The sequence below is a fragment of the Lactuca sativa genome, chromosome 5 (assembly GCF_002870075.4).
Source record: "Lactuca sativa cultivar Salinas chromosome 5, Lsat_Salinas_v11, whole genome shotgun sequence".
In the NCBI taxonomy this organism is placed as follows: domain Eukaryota; kingdom Viridiplantae; phylum Streptophyta; class Magnoliopsida; order Asterales; family Asteraceae; genus Lactuca; species Lactuca sativa.
Genome location: NC_056627.2, coordinates 277551621 through 277558946, shown reverse-complemented (window position 1 = coordinate 277558946; position 7326 = coordinate 277551621).

Below are 7326 nucleotides of genomic sequence, written 5' to 3'. Positions count from 1 at the left end.
GGATATATTACTATGCTCGATTTATGATCTGTATTTTTTATAGATTATTTTCAATTTTTTTAATGTGTCTTCACCGAAAAGAGAGTCCTCATCGGAACTGGACTATATATATATATATATATATATATATATATATATATATAATTCATAAAATGACCAAAAAGAGGGTGTATGAAGCAAATGACCATGAAAAATACAAGTGTAATAAATGACCACGACTTCCGCAGAGATGGGCTCTACGGAAGGCCTTAAGCTTTGAAGAATCGGATTATCAATGAGAAAATGTGGTGGCAAGGTTAATTTTGTAAAATCATCCAAAATAAACTCGGTTTCTGATTTTAGGGCTGCAGAAGAAGGAACGGGTTTGAGCGTTTGGGGGAGGCTTGTTACGGAATAAATATGATAAAAGGAAGGAATCTATCGATCGAAGAAATAGGAAGGATAGCTGGCAATCGTTGGTGAGGCGATCGCGAAAACAACAACAATTAGACGAAGATGTGTTATCAGATGGCTATAGAACTCATGTAAGTTATCATCTTCATTTCGAAATTGTATGAAACAATAACTTATCAATCGGCAAAATAAATGTAGTTTTAGAGTTTGAATTGTTGTATTGAATCAATTACATGTTTGTAATGGTGTATCCTAGTTAAATTGACAAGAAAACAGTTAGGAAATTTGGAATTTGGCGATGGTTAACTGAAAAACAGTTCCTCATAGTTGTTTGGATGAAGAACATATCTGCATAGGGCCCTTTTGCGAATCCATATAGCCATCTATGGAATTGGCTTTTTATTTAAAAAGGTTTTTTTTACGATTTTGATCATTTCTGAATGCACATTACCATTTATGAATATGCCAAAATTCAAAAAAACAGACTCAATATTCCCTTCTTCCAAATTATTACATAAAGATTTCAAATTCCTTTAAACTATATAGCAATGTACTTTGAATGAGGGACACATTCTTTAAAAGATTTAAAAAAAATGACCAATTTTGTCATTTAAAATAGAGACTAGAGACATGTTTTTGTTGTTGTTGTTGTCGTTTTTTTTTAAACAGGGTAAATTGGTTAATTTTTTAATTTGTTAATCAACATTTATATGTATATGTGTTATCTTTTGTAGCATAGTATGTGTTGATGGTCTGCACAATTAACTTTTAGAGTCGTGGTGGGGACAATCTTGAGGAAGTTCATTTGAAGACTAAATACTCGGCGAATTGAATTATTTTAAGAGACACCGTTTGGTACATTCATTGGTATGCCCATCCTGCATGCTAACCCGATGCTCTGTCATTTGATGATGTTACGTGAGGTTCGTGATGTGGTGGTAGCCATGGCTGGGAGGTTTCGATTCGAGTTACAGGGCAGAGTCGTGGAATATGGTGAAACCGAATTTTGTTTGATAAGCGGGTTGTGATTTGGACCTTATGTTGATGTAATCAATACAAAATGCAACAAAAATATTTATTACGGAATCGGTTGTTCCCAAATTTGAGAGATGAAGATTTACGGTTGAAAGATACAGAAGACTACATAAAAGGGCCATAATCTTGACTTATAGCGATGATGATTTGTTATTGCTTATGAAAAATTTGTTTTTGTTGAAAGGTCTCATATGAAAGATAGAGGCATTACGTCAATAATGTATGACCTCTCCAATGTATATAATTGGAACATGTACTAAATTTAGTATTTATTTATAACTACAAAATGGTTTATATTAATTAAAAAGAGTACGACATGTTTGTGTGGGGTAGGTTTTTGTAGAGGTATAGTCAAACACAACTACGAATCGTGTTTGGGAAAACCCACATATTTTTACAAGATCTGGATAACGTGGGTTCCCCAAATACTTTTAAGTATACGGTGACCGGATTTCAACTACCGTTTAAGGTGAGTTTTAAGTGCAATTAATATTATACATTTACGTTTAAAGTGTTTATAATTATCGAAAAATCATAACATTTTAAAGTTATGCTAGGTATGTATTTAGGAGACATCTCCAGAAGTTTTGAGGTATGCACATCACATCGCAAATGAATTTCTAAGAATGATGTAACACCCGACTCAAGGTATTTTCATCTTGGTCCCTTGGTGTGTAATTGGTTTGGAATTTTGGTCTGTAGGGGCATTATTGCAATTTTTGGGAAGAGAGTGCATACGTTGGGCATACCTCATGTACGTTAGGCGTAGGTAATCAGGGGATAAACCCTAAATTTAGGTTTCACATCCTATTTTAGCAACCTTATGTCTCAAGGTTCTCTCATTTCCCAACCTCCATTACCCTTTTGAGACTCGTTTCGAAATCGTATCTCATCTAGAGAGATTTAGCACTCTTTGTGTGTGTGTGTGTGTTTTAGTGGATGTTTGGTTTACCTTAAAGAAGAAGAAGCTTCGAAAAGAAGCATTAAGCAAAGAGGAGATTGTAGATCCATATTCCACTCATAATTTTCATTTCCATAAAAGGTATAAAGATTGGACCATTCTCATTCTATGCTTAGATTTAGGTGTGGAGTTTTTGATACTTTTTGGTCCCATGAATGAGATCTAGTGGGATTCTTCCACTCCATAAGTTAGGAGTTGCTTCTCTTGATGTTTCTGAGATCCTCAGTCCATAAAGTTAGCATCTTGATGGTTGAGGATCAACCATGCATAAGTATATGTCCATTTGGTGAAAGCATGATGCTAAATCTAAGGTTTGGTTCCATTTAAGCCATGAAAAGGCACCAAATTAGTGACTTTATGGATTAAGATGTTCCCGAAGGCTTGGATCTAAAATTTGGACATTTAGTCTTAAGGAATAAGTTCTTAATGGATAAAGTGGCTGAAGGGGGCCTACGTCCGACATACGAATGTGTACGTTGTACGTACGTGTCTAGATCCCTGACTTTGTGTAGCGACCTAGTACGTCGGGCGTACTAGGGTAACGCTTAGCGTATGTGACTTAGTCATGGATTTTGATATTGGGTCGCCTTTGAACTTTAGGGTTTTGGGCCCTTGTTGGGCCATAATTCTTTCTCATTATGGACTATTGTTAGGGATTGGGCCTTCTTGAATTTGGGCATATATTGGGCTTTGAGTGTCCTTTACGAATTGGGCCATTATTTGGCCTTTTGTGCCATTGAGTTTGGGCCTTGGCTTTTGGGCCAATTGAGGGAAGGATAAAATGGTCTTTTACCATGGGGGTAAGGATTAGTTAGGTAAAGTCCTAATTATGGTTTATGACCCAATTATTAATTAGGATTTTATTTGATTGGTTAGTGCAGGGATTCGACGGTTCAGTAGCTCGACCATCTATTTGAATAACAATAGACTGAGGTGAGTTTGCTTATTATACTATAGGAAACTAGGGATTGTATGTGCTTGTACTCTTTGTGACTCCTGTCGTATGTGTAGCATGTCTGTGTGCATGTTTTCTATATGTATGTGGGGTGAAATAGACCTGTTATATCCTTGTGCTGACATATGTGTTGAAATAGACTAGGGGTGAAATAGACCTGGTAAAACCTTGTGTTGACATATGACTTGAAATACACTCGTGGGTGAAATAGACCTGGGGGTTAAATAGACTCGGCGTTGTCTTGATCTGGCATATATGTATGGTATGTGGTATTTTGGGGAATTCACTAAACTTTGTGCTTATAGTTTTCAGTTTATGTTTCAGGTACTTCTGGATCAAAGGGAAGAGCTCGAGATGATCGGACTGCATGCACCATGATGTTCCCACTTATTGACTCTCATGTACTTTTGGGATGTTATTTTATTTACCCTGGATACTTTATAGTTTTGAAAAACAAGTTTGGTTGATGGTTTATTCAACATAAAAAATTGTTGGTTTTGAGTTTTGGGACGTTAGAAGTTGGTATTAGAGCCTTGGTTTGAGGGATTCGTGCATACTCTCGGATGTGTTTGAACTCAAACTGAAGGTTTTGTAGATTTTCATAAGAAGAAATGTTTTATAAAAGAAACTTTTAATAAAAGAAAAAGATGCAATGTATGCAATCGACCGAGCTCAAGTAAGTTTTCCCAAAATACCCATACATATTTTGTGATATGATTTGAATTAAGAATCTATAAATCGCATGCTAGATTAGGGCTAAGGATCTACTCATGATTGCATGATAGAATGCTGGGAGAGATGCCTTTATAGGCCTACTATATGAGCTTGTAGACTTGCATGTTAGCACTGATAAGTCAGTGATAGGATGGCATGTTTAGGTTAGGCTTTGAATCTAATTACTCAATGCTCGAATGTTGCTTGCTTTATGATTTTACAAGTCCCATTAACATCAGCCGACTAGTAAGTGAATATGCTAAGTTACATATTACTAAGATTGGATAATTTTAAAATGTTAGATTTAACCCTATTGTGCAGATCTTGTTTGAGTCCAACCATTGTAGGGTGAGACCCTTCATTCGAAGAATTATCTAGTGTCGGTGATATGTAATTATGTTCGTAAGCTAGTTAGAGGGTGTTAGAGGGAGTTCTTTCTGCAGGTAATGGTGGGGAGTGGTGTGGTGGTAGCGCTAGGAAAACCTAGGAGGCGATTTTGAAGGTTTGTGATGATCGGATACACTTCAAGTATGAATAAGAAACATTAAGGGATGGACATGTATAGATTAGTATATATACAATGTTATGACAAACCCAAATGTGGTGGTCATCATGATTGTAATTGTGGCTTTGTTTCATTCGTCAGAGTAGGTTATGCTCAATGTTTCAGAGAAACATGAGACTTGATGCATACGACAAGCATGCTTCTAGGGACAGGGTCGGGTAAAGATGATTAACTTAAAAAATAAAAACCCTACCCTTTTTGTCAATATTTTTTGTTTAGACCAGGCTATCTCACTTTGAGAGTTTAGACAATGCTAAACAATCCGCATGAGAGGGTGACTCAATGTTCTCAATATATGGTCTCACTTATGAGAAACTTAGAGATATTTTGTCAAATACAGTAGCATGCTTCTAAGGACAATGATGTGTCAAAAGTTGCATACTAGGCTTAGAATTTCCACCGTCGGATACCTTTACAGAATCGTACAAAAGAATAAACAATATAAGAATACAAACAAAAGAATTAGTCAAACAAGAAAATAGTTTAAACAGGAAAAATATGAAGCTTTTTTGGAAAGGAGATAAAGACTCGTTCCATCCGTAAACATTTCTTTATGAATCAAGAGTGCTGAGGCTATTTATCATTGAAGCATTTTAGATGCTTTCCAAGGTTTATATTCATCAGGAGCAAGAGAATAAGTGAAGATTTGTCTTTGTAACCAATGAGTTAACTGGCTTGAATCCACAAAACCATCAACATGAGCGCATTTGAGGTTTTATAGAATTTTGATTCAACAGATGAAAACAAGACTTATTGAACTAATTGTTGCTCTTTGCATCCATAACAACGAGTGAAGGAGAAAAAGAGTATCCTTAAGAAGAAAAGGACATGAGGCCAATCTTTTTCTTAATACTAAGAGTTTTGAGATCCTTCAAGAAAGCTCCAATCCTTACAAATTATGAAGCAATAAGATGCAGATAAATCTTAGATAGGCTTGAAGGAAAATACAAGTAACTCTTAAATGTAAGATTTTGCTTTCATAATCAAAGAAACAATTTTTTTTAGTTTTTCATAAGATAGAGAACAGTTAGAAAATGATTAAGACATTGAAAGCATGTCGAGATCTGTAATTAATTTGTTCAAAATTTTTATGTCCAATGCCTTGGTGAAGATTTCAGCCACCTGATATGTGGATGGAATATAGAACAATTCCACTTTTCCCTTATGAACTATGTCCCTGATGAAATGATGACGAATGTTGATGTGCTTGGTCTTGGAATGTTGCATTGGATTTTGTATCATCTGAATGACACTAGTGTTTTCACAACAGATGGGTGTTTTCAAGAAGTTTAGAACATAATCCAATAGTTGATTTTGAATCGAAAAAATCTGAGCATAACACCTTCCAGCGGAAACATATTCAGCCTCAGCAGTAGAACAAGCCACTGATTTCTACTTTTTGCTAGACCAACTTACCAATCTATTTCCAAGCATTTGAGCTCCTCATGAAGTGCTTTTATGATTAATGCTACACCCTCCATGATCGGAGTCAGTGTATCCCGCCAGCTTGAACTCAGATTCACGAGGATATCATAACCCAAGATTGGGTGTATGCTGTAAGTACCAGAAAATCCTTTTGACAGCGTGAAGATGAGATTCGTTTGGATTGGATTGATAGTGAGCACACAATATGGTGGTAACATAATGTTAGGGCGACTGGCTGTAAGTTAGAGTAGAGAGCCTATCATTCCTCGAAACATAGTTGTATTCACATCAGTGCCACTTGGATCAGTGCCAATAGACGTTGATGAGGACATCAGAGTCTTTGCCGGTTAGCAATCAGAGAAACCATATGTCTTCATCATATCTTAAATATATTTAGCTTGACAAACAAAAATACCATCAGTTAGTTGTTTGACCTGCAAGCCCAAAAAGGAAGTTAGTTCACACATCATGCTTATCTCGAATTTCTTGGCCATGACCTTTTTGAATTCTAAACTTAGATTTTCATCAATGGATCCCAAGATGATATCATCCGCATACAGTTGGGCAAGAATGATATGAGATCCTGATTGCTTTATGAACATAGTTTTATCTACCTTTACTTATTTGTATCCACTTAAGAGAAGATAGTTTGCCAACATATCATAGCATTCCCCAGAAGCCTGCTTCAAGCCATATACAACTTTATCAAGACGATACACTTGATCTAGAAAATCTTCAATTTCAGACCATGGAGGTTGTTTTAGAAAAAAATATTCTTGAATATCTCCATGTAGAATGGTAGTATTGACGTCCATTTGATAGACTATGATTTTTTTTTGAAGAGGAAAAAGCTAGAAACAGACGAATGGCTTCAAGTCTTGTAACTAGAGAAAATGTTTCATTATAGTCTAACCCTTCAAGCTGACAGAATCCTTGAGCTACAAGCCTAGATTTGTTTCTTATGATGATTCCATCTTCATCCATTTTGTTCTTGAAAACCCAATGAGTCCTAATGATAGTCTTTCCTTGAGGTCTAGGAACAAGACTCCATACATGATGACGTTTGAATTCATTTAACTCATCATACATGGCCTTAATCCAGTCAGCTTCTTTCAAGGCATCAATAATATTTTTTTGGTTCGTTCATTGAGATGAAGTTTACAAACTTGCAAAAGGTGTTGCTGACTCTGCTACAAGTGAGAATCCCTTAATTTACATCTCCAATGATTTGAGATTCTGGATGATCTCTAAGGATTCTTGGATTAAAACTTTCATTTG